General features: G+C 44.8%; 1 protein-coding gene across 8 annotated transcripts in view; it reads left to right on the top strand.

Moving 5' to 3' along the window:
* Positions 1 to 15,480, top strand: part of Tmem19 (transmembrane protein 19) — a 51,368-nt gene that overhangs the window by 18,952 nt on the left and 16,936 nt on the right. For 2 of the 8 annotated variants that reach the window (XM_038315153.1, XM_038315146.1), the window contains exon 8: positions 14 to 1,159. The exons of 5 other annotated variants lie outside the window; for them this stretch is intronic. The gene's annotated coding sequence lies outside the window, so the exon portion shown is untranslated. Of the gene's footprint in view, positions 1 to 13; positions 1,160 to 15,480 lie in introns of those variants that run through there. One more of the 8 variants, XM_038315150.1, reaches the window with a different exon arrangement.

The raw sequence follows: 15,480 nt of genomic DNA, 5'->3' as shown, positions 1-15,480 counted from the left end.
TTTTTTTTACTAGTTAATAATAATTTTGCCGACCTTGGGAACATCGTCTCCTCCCGTGTTCCGCTGTGGTGGGATTCCACATCGCCCTCTCAGCTCCGTCTTGGCTGACGTCAGTTCCGTCACAGCTGACACCTTCCCCGTGAAAGGCGAAAGCAGATAATGTTGTATACATTCTTCTTCTGCCGCATGAAGCTTCTTGAACAATGGAGCTCTTACTGCCCTCTGTGGTTGTCTGTTGAGCCGCAAGTCTTTGATCTCTGTAAAATGTTATTTGTTCAGCTTCTAAAGACCAAGGAAGGTTGTTGACAATTTGAAATGGTTCCCACTTGAACTTGTGTCTCTCTAGTCCCAACTGTGAAAAATGCAGGTGTTGATACTCCACGCTTGCCTTCCTTTCTCCCAGCTAACAGTGTAACTGTGTGGGCAAATCGCTTTTTCATCACATTACAAAATGTGAAGAAAATTAATTTTTATGAAAAGAAATCACTTAAAGTTGCTCTTTTCGGATGAAGGTGTAGCTTGGTGGTAGCACTTGCCTCTGCACATAGAACCCTGGTTTAGATGCCCAGGGCAGAAAGAAAGTTACAACGTGCACATTCAGGTCTTTGAAATACACATAAGAATCTGGGTTCCAGGGCTAGAGAGATGGCTCAGTGGTTAAGAGCATTGCCTGTTCTTCCAAAGGTCCTGAGTTCAATTCCCAGCAACCACATGGTGGCTCACAACCATCTGTAATGAGGTCTGGTGCCCTCTTCTGGCCTGCAGGCATACACATAGATAGAATACTGTATACATAATAAATAAATAAATATTTTTTAAAAAGAATCTGGGTTCCATACTATCACGTGGAACACTTAATGAGTCACTGGGAAAATACTGTAATTTTTTAAAAATTTCCTTTCATTTGAACTCTGAAGTTCATGTTGTTAGTCCCTGGAAATGCCGTTAACTTGCCACCATGAACCTTCTCAGTCCTGCATCCCTGTTCTTTGTGACTGTGTTCCTCACTGTGTCTTCCCTTGTACAAAAGAGGTCTCGAAGGAGCAGTTCATTTTATTAAATATGAACTAGTCTGAGTTCCTTACCTTTCCTCCCCTCCTGTTTCCATTCTTGAAGAAATCAAGGGAGACCTCCCTAAATAAACTGCTACCAGAGTGAATACTGCTTACTGTTTCTAGTAGCGTCTTGTAGGTTATTGAATTAAAACTTGATTGAATCAGGAAAGAAAATGAAACCATTGGCACCCTTAGTCCTGAAATCCTCAACCCAGCCGGTCGCAAGCTCTGGTTTTTAGCTTTGGGTATACCTTGGAAGCGCCTGGAGATGGTGTGGAAAAGTGCTGATGCCTTGGGTGCTATTCTGGGACTGAATCTGAAAGCTTTGCACTGGAGCACAGTATTCAGATTTCAGACATCGCTGCTGAGGTCCCTTCTAGTCCGGGCAGGTCAGACAGCCCTGAGCTCTTCTCGTGTGTGGCCTACTCCATGTGAGTCTCTTTTGACGGCTCTGTCACACATGAAATGGCAACCCCACCTCAGTCACATTCCAGCCTACTAAAGTGAAGTCACGTGCAATGCGGTGGCTGAACCTTTGTCACGTGACTGCAATCGGAACAGCTGCTGCCTTCTCACCGCGCAGACTGTCCTCTGCCCTCCTTGTGCTTTAGCTGCTGTTCGGTGTCACCACAATGAGAATGACTCTTCCCAGCTACCACATCCCTGACACAATTCAGCAGGGCATAAAAACAAGACACAATGGGCAGCTTAGTCATTCAATCTGCTGCCAGGGCGTCTGTTGCCTTAACTCCAGGAGGTCCTGAATATTTTAATAATACAGAATAATTCACTAAGTGTCTGTTGAATTAATTTGATTAGCTTGGGATATACTCCTGGGATGGGCGTGAGGTAGATAAGAAATACCAGTTTGGCTCCCTGAAGTTTTTGAGGACTCCTACATGATTCCCCCCCCATTTCTCAATTGTGTGAAGCAATATTAATGAGCGTGAACTAATGAGTCAGGAACTTGCTGTAGGAGGAGAGACAGACGGGCAGGGCAGGGCTTCTGGGCCTGTTTTCCTGCCAACACAGAATGTCCATTCTCTTCTGCTGTTCATAGTTGCTCTCTAAAATTTTATAAATGTGGGCACTCTTAAAAAAAAGATTTGTTTTGTTTTTACTGTGTATCAGTGTGTCTTTCTGTACACCTGGGTACAAAGGACAAAAGAGGGTGTCTGAGCCCCCGGAGCTAGAGTTACAGGCAGGATGAGAAGCCCTCTGTGACTTCTGGGAACTGAACTCGAGTCCTCTGGAACACCAGCAGATGCTCTTAGCTGCTGAGCCATCTCTCAGCCCCCTGATGTATTCTTTGAAATGTTTTAAAAACATTGGTGATAAACCAAAAGGCTGGGTGGTGGTGCACACGTTTCCTCCAGCACGCTGGAGGCAGAGGCAGGCAGATCTCTAAGTGCTACATGTGTGGTGAGACCCTGATTCAACACAACAGCAACAAAACCCTGAAAGATTCTTTTTAAAGTGTCATATTGCTTTAGGGTGTTGTGCACACTGTGTGTGCAGTATATGTACTTAACTTGGAATTTTATATTCAAACACCTCGCTATATGTCAGCATTCTCAATTTATTGTCATGCCATTCTGGAACCCAGAATTTGAAGGAAGCTCATATGCCCATTGCCCAGGAATTAGCGAAAAATGTGCCATTCATGAATGAGTCTAATCTTTCCTCATGCGTTTGTGCTCCTTTTCCTTTGTGTGCTCTGCTCGTTATTCTGGAACTCTTCCTTTCTCTTTGTTATCGTAAAGAAATCATCTCAAAGATTCTTCTGTAAGAAGCATCCTCAGGTTCTCCCATGCAGAATTACTGTCTCACACATTCTGTGCTTTAACTGTAGAAGCTGAGACACACACTCAGCATCATCTCCCTGTGTCTGGGGTGGATGCAACAATGAGCCCCAGCTCATTCAAGGCTCAGCTGCCATGCCTTTCCCACCATGGTGGACTGTACCCTCAAACAACCAGGGTAGAAGGAGAGAACAGACCCCCTCATGAACTGACCTCCATGTTCACACGCACACACACACGCACACACTCACACACACATATCCACACAGAATAAATGTAAAAACAATATTTGGAAGACTACAGAAACAACTAAATGACAGTACTTCCCTACCAATTCTTGCCTTAAATGTAAATTATTAAAATTTACAATCAAAAGACCTGTTGACTTAATAGTTTATTTTTTAAGTTCTAACCATGTTTTCCTTGAGATACTTAGTTTTTCTATTACTCTCCCAGCACTGGAGTTACAGATGGTTGTGAGCTGCCATGTGGGTGCTGGGAATTGAACTCGCGTCCCCTGGAAGAGCAGCCAGTGCTCTTAACCTCTGGGCCACCTCTCCAGCCTCCAAGATGCTTAATGAGCTGAAAGCGAAAAGGCGGAAGGAGACAATCTATATAGTAACTAAAGAGAAAAGTAACTGCTAGACAAAATAGAATTTAACCACGTGTCTGTGTGTGAATTCCCCAGAAAAGGGACATCATGTATGTACAGTGAGCTTGAGAAATACATGAAGAAAATGCCCACAGAATTGCAGGTAGAAACAGATAACAAGTAGATCTCACACCCACTTTCAATACAACGGGAACTCAGGAAGTGGAACACCACTAGGGACTAGTAGAACCTAGCAGGCACGCTGAATACTCCACCCCAGCAAAGAGCAGAATATACCTTTCTCTAATGTTGTCCCAGTGAGGAGCCATGGTAGGCCACAAAACAAGTCTTGACAATTGTACAAAGTTGAAATAAAATGTTGGGAAATGCTGCAGACAAGCGAAAATGGAAAGAGCACAGCGGAATTCGTGAACTGCAACAAATGTTAACACTGAAGAACCACACGACTGCCAAATGGAAACTTTGAAACCAGAGACTACGGAAATCAAGTTAATAAGCTTTCTAGAAACTAGGAAAAACAAAAAACAAACCCAAAGTGAAAGAAAGCAACAGAAGGACTAGTCTTCGAAGATATCAGCAAAACTGACAAAGCCTCTAGCTAAAGAAAAAAGGAAGAAAATACAAAACTAAGAGCCGAGTGACAACCAGTGATAAAGAAATAGACAGAGGAAGGAGCTGGAGAGATGGCTCAGAGGTCAAGAGCTCCAGCCCACTTTCCAGAGGTCCTGAGTTCAATTCCCAGCCAACCCACATGGTGGCTCACAGCCATCTGAATGATTATGGTGCCTCTTCTGGCCTGCAGATGTACTTGCAAATAGAACACTGTATACATAATAAATATTTTTTTAAAGGGAAAATAGAGGGGTTGGAGAGATGGTTCAAGTGGTTACGGAAGGAAATACTGTTCTTTCAAAGGACCCATGTTCAGTTTTCCAGCATCCACACTGGGTGGCCCACAGCCATGTGTAACTCCAGCTTCAGGGGATTCGACACCCTCTGGTTTCCCACAGGCACGTACACCTCATGTTACACAGACTGCACAAATTAAAAATGAAATATCTAAATTCTATAACAATAAAATAAATAAAACAATTGAAAGATTGCTAGGAACAGACAACAGACCAAGATGGAATTTTTTTTTTTTGTTTTGTTTTGTTTTTCGAGACAGGGTTTCCCTGTAGTTTCTAGAGCCTGTCCTGGAACTAGCTCTTGTAGACCAGGCTGGCCTCGAACTCAGAGATCCGCCTGCCTCTGCCTCCCGAGTGCTGGGATTAAAGGCGTGCGCCACCACCGCCCGGCCCAAGATGGAATTATGAAGAAACAGAAAACCTAAACATCGATAGTAAGAAGATTGAATCACTAATCACTTCCCCAAAGCCCAAGATCAGATGACTTCACTAAAGTGTTCTGTCAGATGCCTAAAGAAAAGTTCTATCTGAAAACCAAGAGGCAGCAACTCTTCCAAGCTCAGTCTCTTAATGTCATCAACCTGACAGCAAATAAGAAAGATACTGCAAGAAAACAATATATCCATATTTCTGATGAATATTTTTAATTACATTTATTTATTTTGTGTACAGTGTTCTGTCTGCATGTTTGCCTGCATGCCAGAAGAGGGTACCAGCTCTCACTACAGAGTATATGTGAGCCTTCATGTGGTTGCTGGAAATTCAACTCAGGATATCTGGAAGAGCAGCCAGTGCTCTTAACCTCTGAGCCATCTCTCAAGCCCCCTGATGAATATTGATGCAAAAAGAAAGCTCTCAAAAATATTAGCAAACAAAATTTGACAGTACCTTAAAAGGAATATTCACCACCATGCTCAATTGGAATTTATTCTTGGAATGCAAAGATGAGTTAATACATGAAAATCTGTCAGTGTAGTACATCATGTTAATAATAAAGGGGAAACACCCACATGATGATCTCAAATGGTTCAGATAAAGCATTGGATATCTAGCCCTTTGATCATATGGCACTCAACAAATCAGAAATAGGATTAACCCAAGGCAGTGAGTGAGATGACTCAGTAGGTGAAGGACCTTGCCACCAAGCCTGATGACTTGAGCTTTGTCCCATGGACCCAGATGGTGGAAGGAGAAGAACAAGTCCTTCAGGTTGTCCTCTGACCTATGCATACGCACGCACACAAATGTAAATATATGTATATTTAATATATAAATATATATGTACATATAATATAATTTAAGGAAGATGAAACTTCTTATACTCATGGATTAAAAAATTAATATAGCTAAAAGATATCTTGCTTACATTTTTTGATGGGCAGTGAGCTGGCTCAACAGATAAACGTGCTTGCTTTATACACGGTTACTTGGGTTTGAGTCCTGCAACCACTGTAAAGGTGGGAGGAGAGAGCCAACTCCAAAAGTTGTTCTCTGACCTCACACGTGCTGTGGCAGAAGCTATCTCTCTCTCCCTGTCTCTCCCTCCCCCGCTCCACACACACACACACACACAAACACACACATGCACACACTCTCACAAATAGTGCACACACAGTAATAATGCCATTTAACAACTTTAAATCTCAACGGCAGGTTTTACCAGAACAGTAACATTGCATGGGATCTCTATGGACTTCAAACAGTCAGATTCTTTAAATGACCAAACTCAGAGAACTTTTGAAACATATTGCAAAGCTAAGTAATCGAGCCAGAGTTTCACTGGCATAAAGAGAAGTCAGTCACTCTGAGAACTAGAACAGTGCCCAGAAATAAACTCTCTCACATGTCAGATGCAGCCACAAGAAGACTGTCGAGAGTAGGCGATCCACAAGATAGTTTCTTCAGCAAACGGTGTTAGGAAAAAATGGGTGCCGGCCAAGAAAACAATGAAATTGGACCCTAAGACTTAACCTCGTTTACAAAAATTAAGAGAAATTAGTTTTAAAGTCTTAGTTTTAATGGAAATTAAAACAAACATAAAATGATAAATGTCTAGGATGAAACAATCGGGAGGGGGAGGGGGAAGAAGTCTCACAGTATGTGATCTTCAATGGTTCCTTGAATGACACTATAACCAAAGGCAACTTCCACAAACAGAAAGTTTTCTTTCTGTTTCTATGTCAACACCGTGACCAAAAAGCAACATGGGGGAGGAAAAGGTTTATTTGGTTTCCACTTCCACATCCCTGTCCATCACTGAGGGAAGCCAAAGCAGGAACCTGGAAGCAGGAACCGAAACAGAGGCTGTGGAAGGATGCTACTATGTAGCAAAAGCCTGTCTCATTTGTCTCAAAATAACTAAAATGGGGTCTGGGAATGTAATTCAGTCTGCAGAGTGCTTGCCTAGTGTGTGTGGAGCGCTAGAGTTGATCCCAGCACCATATAAGCCAGGCGTGGTGGCATGTGCCTGTAACCCTAGAACTCAGGAGACTAAAGCAAAGGAATCACAAGTTCAAAGTCATTGTAGGCTGCTTAGCAAGTTTGAAGCCAACTTGGGCTACATGAGATTCTATATTATTATAGAATTATTATACTACTACTAATAATAATAACTGAAATAAAGTTCACAGAAACAGGAAACAAATGGCAGATGGCAGAGAGCTACAGGGATGGGTCAGTTGTTAAAACTACTTACTGCCCTTGCAGAGGACCCGGTACCCATATGGAAGCTCACAACTGTAGCAGGCCTTCTTGAACCACCATCCTCAAATCATGCCATAGAGACTTACTAATTATGAATGCTCGGCTTTAGTTTAGGCTTGTTTCCAGCTAGCTTTTTTTATTTTAACTTAACCCATTCCTATTCATCTATGTGCTGCCCCAAGGCTGGTTTACCGCATCTACATGCTGTCCATCTGCTTCCGTGCTTCCTCCGTGGCAGGCTGGCCCCTGGCTGACTGTCTGGCTCCCCTTTTCTTTCTGCCCACCAGACCTGCCTATAAGCGGTGACTATGCTTTCATTTCCCGGCCACACAGACCCGAGTAATATGCAGAAACTATATTAATTACAACACTGTTTGGCTGATGGCTCAGGCGCTATGTCTAGCTAGCTCTTACATCTTAAATTTACCCATGTCTATTAGTCTATGTAATACCACAACATGGCTGTGGTATTACCTCATTTTCTGTCTTGTCTCCTCAGTGGCTGGCTGTTGTCTGCCTGACTCCACCTTCTTTTTCTCTGTATCTCTGCTCAGATTTCCTGCCTGGCTTTACTCTGCTAAGCCATTGGCTGAAACAGCTTTATTCATTAGCCAATAAAAGCAACCCATATAGAGAAGGACATCCCACATCACCCACCTATCTCTCCTCTCCCTAACTACTGGCCATTCAGCTTTTTATTAAACCAATCAGGAGCCTCTTAGGCAGGCAAGGTAAAACAGCAACCCATCTTTATATAGTAAAACAAATATTCTATTCCACAATACACAATTGCCTATAACTCCAGTTCCAGAAGATCTGACATCCTGTTTATGGTGCACATATGTGCAGGTAAAACACTCATACACATAAAATAAAAAATAGACAGCATCTGTTTGATAATGAAATAGTTGATACCAGTGGGGAGGACTTGTTTAATGGGTGTAGACTTCAGATCGCCAAGGTGACAAAAGTCCTACAGACTTGCCCCCTGAAAACTGTGAACATGTCAAACACTGAGAAAATATACATCCCAAAGAGGCTAAATGGTAAAAATCTATGTTTTTCTAACCAAAATTCAGATTAGGGAATGAATCAGTGAACTTAGCCCTTGGTATGGTCAAAGAAATGCAACAAAAAAAAAAAAAAAAAACAAAAAAAAGAAATGCAACAACGAAAGAGTCAGCAAGATGCTGACTTTGGAGCTGAAGGGGGAGGGTGGCCTCTAGAAGCTGGAGAGGCAAACAGACTCTTCTCTGTAGGCCCTAGAAATAGAGGAACATGGCCACACTGACACACTGATTTTAGGATTTTCATGGCTTATAGAATGGTACGAGACTCAGTTAGTTTTGCTCTGAGCCACTTGAGTTTGTGTTAATTTGTTACAGTGGCAGCTGAAAGCTAATACACCATGCCACTTTTGAGACGTGGTGTCTTCCTAGACAACAGCATTCCTAGCCCTGCCACTCTGGCTTCCTGACCCTGTTCACTTAGCCTTTCCATGGCTCAGGCTGTCCATCCATCAAGTAGGGCTTTGGATAACACCCATCCTTTGAGGGATCAAAGGTGTTGATAGTGTCATCTCTGGTTGAAGCAGCCAGTAAGTTAGCATTTGGTAGCAGATGGCAGCTAAGTCTATGGGAATGCAAGAACCTTCTACTTCTTTTGTATTTATTATTGTTGTTCTACGAAAGGAGGGCAACCTAGTCACTTTGGTCTTTGTTTGGCTTCCCCCTGATAGAGGAGGAAAGGCATCTGGCTCACTCTGCAAGGGAGCATTGTGAACGAGTGTGTGTGTGTGTGTGTGTGTGTGTGTGTGTGTGTGAAAGAGAGAGAGAGAGAGAAAGAGAGAGAGAGAGAGAGAGAGAGAGAGAGAGAGAGAGACGGCCAAACCTTCATTTCATAATAAGAACAAGACTGAGAACAGCGGAGGCAATGAAGTTGATTTAACAACCTTGCAAAGTCCGGCGTCAGCCTAGAATGGCAGGCATCCCGACTGAGGACAGTTTGTCAACCCTAACTCTAGCCCCTTGCTCGCTTGCTTTTCTCCTTGGCTGCGTTGTCAGGGGAGGACCATTTTACCTGTCTGCTGTCACTCACGCTTGCCTTCATCCACTGAGCCCCCACCTCTTATTTTCTTACCCCCAAGTCCAGTTAGTGCTGACCATATGTGCATGGGTATGAGGCCACACACTGGAACACGGGGATCCTCACCAAAGAACGACTCACCCTCCCCCAGCCACCGAGCCATCTCGATGGCCCCGTACACCCTGTTAATGGGTCGCTTATTCTGAGTCAGCTCTCCAGCCCACTGCCTGGAGGAGCAGTGTTAGGTCAATCCCAGCAGACAACAGTTAGACTCAGTGTTCCGAGTAAATGCCTGAGCTCAGGCGCGCGGAGATGAAAAGAAAGGCAGGAGGGACAACAGGAGGGGCACAGACGTGGCGACTCTGCGCCCTAGAGTGATTACCTGCCTTTGTTTCCCCTCCTTGCCTCGTGGCTGCAGGGTGACCAGCTTTCTCCGAACAGCACTCTTTAAAGAAAGTGTATCTTAGGGACTCTTTTCCTGCCTCTGCTCATATGAGCTGACAGACACTGTCAACCCCAGTGTTCCAGCTACAGTAATTCCAGAATCTCTACTGTACAGCCAGGTCTGACTAAATATCCTTGGTTTTCTATGGTTTGGGGTTTCGTTTGGGATTTGGGTGTAGTATATGTGGGTTGGGGGAGCACAGACCCTTGCCACATTGTCTACATTGCTACAGGTCCCCTACAGGCTGATCTGGACCTCTTCCATCATCCTGCCAAAACTTCCCAAGTCGCTAGGACTGCCAGTATTGCCACCATGCCAAACCGTCTCTAAGTCTTGTTTTGTTAATTTTTTTTTAAATCTCATCAGACTGGTTTTTTCCCTGGCAGCTGTTGTTGAAAGGCAGACTCCAAGTATCAGGTCACTGGGACCTGAGATAGATAAACCTTTATGCTTTATGCTTGTCTAACTAAGACTTAGTAAACTGTTTACTTCTTTGCTTTGTGGTTACATCAGAGGCTGAGATTCTCCCCGGGGTGCCTGCCTCTATCTTCCCAGCCACATTGCCTTTTGCTGCAGTAGGAACTCAAGAACTGGGCCCGAGAGCTGCGGTCTTTTGGGCCGTCGTCCTCTGTCGTTAGGCAGGTGCCTGGTGGTTACACACTATGGGAGAGGCGTTCTGTAAGTCTATAATTAGGTCTCAGTATCGGAGTAAAACTCAGTTGGGTATTTCCACACCGAACGGTCTAGAGCCTAGCCGCCACTAGGTATTTCCCTCCCCACCGGCCAGGTATGCTTTGGTAAAACCCCAAGTGCTTAGGCCTTAGGAAAATGATTCCTTTTGAGGGAAAAGCCATGTTGAGGAAAATCAAAGTTTCAGCGTCTGTTTCAAAGAAGTCCCGTAGAGGGACTTTTCTCTGACCTCGTGGGGAGTACCTGCTATGGCTCCTGGAGGTGAATTTTGGGGAAATGTAGGTGTTTCCCTAATCATCGGCCCCCTCAGGAGGCTGTAATTTGCAAGCTAGTCTACACTGAGCTTCTAATAATGCGTGAGTTACACTGGCTTCTGCTCCAGTATTTGTCCACGAAGACTGTGATTCTGTCTGTCACTTGTCAATTTGCTCCATGACAAATATAAAAAGTGGAGGGGGGAAGAAAGGGAAGAAGGGGGAACTGTGGTTGGTATGTAAAATGAAAAAACCAAAACTTTTAAATAAATAAAAAAAATTAAAAAGAGCTATCAACTCAAAAAGTTTTCACTTTGTTTGGTGGTGGTGGTCGGGGGGGTCGGTTATGAGACAGGACTTCATGTAAGGCAGCCTGATCTCAGACTACCTATATAGCAAATCATGACCTCGAACTTGGATCCAATTCCCAAGTTCTGGGATTACAGGCATGTGCCACAGGCTCAGAATTTTTAATTTTAAATTTTTAGTTTGCTTAGCTTTTTTTTTTTCTTGTTTCGAGGATGGAAGGAATGACTTCCAACTCATATGTCAGACAGGGAGTCACCAGGGCCGTTTCAGTCCTAGTGAACTTTGTGGTAATGAGCCTCGGGGTTTATGGGAGTCAGTCTTTTAGCATGATGCATTCCGGTGAGTGGAGGTGGCTGATGTTTTTGGTGAAGAGCTGGGCATGCTCCAAACTGTAGTGTAATCTAGAGCAAAGGTGAGTGACACTTGACAAAAGTTAGCCCACACCTGTCTCTTCACTTCGCCTGTCCCCTGGAAGCTAACTCACCTCAGTTTCTAATTCCTTCTGCACTCAGCCAGTGCCTGTTCCTGATAACACCACATCACGTGGCCTAAATTCTAAACCAGAGAGGCTTATTCGGGTCCTTCGTTCTGCAGGCTCATTGTTGAGCAATCACGCCTAGTGACAGCCTTCTTGCTGGCGGAGTCCTCAGGGAACCTCACTGACGTGGAGTCAGTCAGGGCACACCTGTGCGTGCGCGTCTCTTCCCGCCTCCTCTGTTTCCTCAGCAGCCAGGATCCATTTGTGCTTTCTCCACCTTCCTCACCTCCCAAAGGCCCATCTTTCTAAACAGTGGAGTCGGATTAAGTTTCCAGCCTCTCAGTACTTCACAGTGGGGATTAAGCTTTGACAGGTAAAGTCGGGGGGTGGGGGGGTGACAAACTCAAATTCTAGCCCCAGCTTACAGTTTCTTTCTTTCTTTTTTGTATTTATTTATTTTTTCTGTTTTGTTTTTACATCCCTCTTTTTCTCCCAACCCCCTCACCTCACTCCTCTTCATTTCTCTTCAGAAAACGGCAGGCCTCCCCTGGATATCAGGCAACCAAGGTGAGGTTAGGCATCTCCTCTTTTATTAAGGCTGGAAGAGGCAACCCACTATGGGGAATAAGGTCCCAAAAGCAAGTAACAGAGTCAGAGACAGCTCCTGCTCCCACTGTTAGGAGTTCCACGAGAAGACCAAGATACACAACTGTAACATATTTGCAAAATGTCTATGTCAGTCCCATGCAGGCACCTTGGTTGTGGGTTCAGTCTCTGTGAGCCCCTGTGAGCCCTGGATAGTTGAGTCTGTGAGTTTTCTTGTGGTTTTCTTGACCCCTCTGGCTCCTATAATTTTTCCTTTGTCCACAAGATTCCCCAAGTTCCACCCAAGGTTTGGCTGTGGGCATCTTCCCATCAGTTGAGTGAAGCCTCTCCAATGACAACTGGGCCAGGCTCCAGTCTATGAGTATAGCAGCATATCATTAGGAATCATTTTATTGACTTTTTTTCCTTTATGCCAGTCATATTTGGTTGTATCCTGGGTCTCTGGGCTAGCTTATAGCTTCTAGTATTCATCTTAGATTACTATGTAGTAAAGTCATTGGTCTCAGTGATAATTGTTTTAAACCTTTTTTACATATTTGTTACTTTTTGACCTTCTTGTTTTATGTCTGTAGTAGCAAACAATTTATTAATAGAAAGTTCACTGGGCTGAGAAATAGAGAACTTAGCTTAAGTGCTCTCATACGCTGTTATTAATTAGCAGAATAATCTCAACCTCCCGCGGCACTCAGCAACCATTTCCTCGTCAATACCACAAGCAATCTGGACCAGACATCAAAAACTCTTTTTAATGCTCAGTTTCTATGATGCTCAATTTAGCGCTCAGTTTCTCTATGCTGCCCAGGCTGTACTAGAACTCACAGAGATCCGCCTCCCTCTGCCTCCTGAGTGCTGGGGCTAAAGGTGTGTGCTGCCATGCCCAGCTACATTTTGATCTTTCAATCACTAATCAAAACTAATACTTTACAACTCTCATAAGCATGGGCATAAGAAGGCATTGAGAAAAGGAAGAGGAGAAAAATAAATGACATTTGTAGATTACTTTGAGTTATCCCACCATTAAATAGCTATGTATTGTGATAGAAACCACATGGTTGGTTGTGATGGTTACAGTGGGAATGCCCCCTCCATAGGCTTCAGTATTCGCACACCCTGTCCCCAGGTGGTGGTGCTGTTGGGGAGGTTTAGGAGGTACGGGCGTGACCTCCAGCAAGGTCAAGTATGTCACTGTAGGTGGGTGGGCTCTGAGAATGCTCTTTCTGCTTCATGTTCATGGTTCCAGATGTGAACCAGTTCTTGCAGAAATGCCTGCTGCTTGCTGCCATGCCCCTTCCCCCATGACTGATTCCTATCCCTCAGGAACCCTAAGCCCAATCAGCTCTTCCTTCCATGAGTTGCCTTGATCCCTGGTACAGTAGTATCACAGCAACAGAAAAGTTACCCTTTGGTGGGAGGTTATAGCAGAGCCACCAAGAGGGGCCTGGTTCTATTCGAAGGCTATGAATAGTTTTCTGGGAGAGTAAGCAATGGCCAAGTGGAGGTTTGGGAACAGAGAGAAACAGGCAACTGAAAAACTTCAAAGCCAAGTTCCCTGTCCTGTTCAGGAAACAGAGAGCCTAGGGAGCAGGAGGGAAGGTGGGGAACTGAGCCAGGAGTTCCAGGAGACAAGGGCTAGGTCCCCAACATCCTTGCTTGACTGTCAGAGCCCCCAGGTCTATCTACCAAGCAAGGGGGACTTTCAGGAAGCTTTTAACCATTTCCTAGGATCTGAGATGCAGCTCTCTGCTCTGAAGTATTCCGTTTAGAACCTGCTCTGGGGAGGAGCTGCTGGCCTGACGAAGTAAAAGAGTGGTGGCTAATACACTAGACCAACCTGCAAACACAAAATCATATTTGAATGGGATTGAAACAGTGAGGTCATCGGGGTTAGCTGCCAAGTGGGACTGCCAAGGGAGTTTTGAACTCCTAGCACCTTCTCTCTCCTTTAAGAGGTTTGATCTCGCCGGGCGGTGGTGGCGCACGCCTTTAATCCCAGCACTCGGGAGGCAGAGGCAGGCGGATCTCTGAGTTCGAGGCCAGCCTGGTCTACAAGAGCTAGTTCCAGGACAGGCTCTAGAAACTACAGGGAAACCCTGTCTCGAAAAACCAAAAAAAAAAAAAAAAAAAAAAAAAAAAGAGGTTTGATCTCAGCAGTCAAATATAAGGAGGCAGGAGGTCCTTGTGAAGACAGATTCAGATGGACAGCTGAGGTGGCCAATCACAGCTCAAGGTCTAACAGATGAGATCCTCCTACCTAGACTTCCATTTTTAAGAAGGAATTTTAAGAAGTGATGCCAGGCAGTGGTGGCACACACCCTTATATGCCAGCGCTCGGGAGGCAGAGGCAGGTGGATCTCTGTGAGTTCGAGGTCAACCTGGTCTACAGAGCGAGTCCAGGACAGCTCTGTTACACAGAGAAACCCTGTCTTGAAAACCCCAACCCCCCAACCCGCCCGCCACCATAAAAAGAAAAAAAAAGTATAAACAAAATACCCCTTCCCCAATGAGAATAACTTGAATATCTTTCATTAAAATTTTAATAAAATTCAAGCCCCACAAAGATAAATTACTAGAAATGTAAAAACACTAGGCCTCAGCGAAAAGTAGTAACAGCCAAATTGAGAACTGTTGCTCACTGTAGTGGCTTCTGAGGACCTTTCCAGAACAGCCTGTTATTGTTTCTCCTTTCTCTGAAAACATCATGTCCCTCAGAATGTTACCCAATGAGTCATGTTGCCCAGAGATGTGTACCACACAGCTGGCTTCTTTCCAGGGTTCCCTAGTGGTTACCCAGCTGAGATCCACAGAAGTCAGACTCTGCCCGCCCCAGGGCAACTTTCTGAGCAGCAGAGAATCTTTTCGCGGAACATCCTCGGTTTTCATCCCGGCCGCCCATCTGTAAACAGTAAATCTGCTTCCTTATAACTCATCACGTTAATGTGTTCCCTGCCTGGCTAAGGTCATTGATAAAGCTACAGCCAACGGTGCAGAGGTCAGAGGTTGTCTGAGTGCAGATGGAAGGGGTTATCTGATTGTTAGCTCTGTTACCCTCAGCCTGTGGGAGCCCCCCCGTTTGGATCAGTGGATTCACTAATCAGTGAATTCGCTTCATAAAACTTGTTCAAAAAGCAGGGTGTGATCTGAAAAAGCCCTGGCGCCTGAGTGAAGCAGAAAGGTAAGGTTATTGCAGGGTGGAGACCATCAGGACGCGAGGCCGGGGATTGTTTGATGGAGGAGGAGAGCGATGAGCGGACTCCAGTCACAACACCCATGCCTCTGCAGATTCACGTTTTCTGCTTACGTGAACTGGGCTGCAGCAAAGAAGGAAACCGCAGGGCAGGGGTGAACATCCTCTTTGCGGGGAATGTACACGGTCGACTCCTCTTCCATGGGTGAGAGCTCAAGAAGGGGGGCACTCACACGGAACATAAGGCATAGCTGAAAGAAGGTGAGACAGAAGCAGTGGCGTGACCTGAGCCTGCACGGAATGGGAGATCTAGGGACAGATCGGGGCAAATACCAGGAAAGAGAATCT

Source organism: Arvicola amphibius, chromosome 17 (assembly GCF_903992535.2).
Source record: "Arvicola amphibius chromosome 17, mArvAmp1.2, whole genome shotgun sequence".
Classification (NCBI taxonomy): domain Eukaryota; kingdom Metazoa; phylum Chordata; class Mammalia; order Rodentia; family Cricetidae; genus Arvicola; species Arvicola amphibius.
This window is presented reverse-complemented; position numbering and strand designations above follow the sequence as displayed.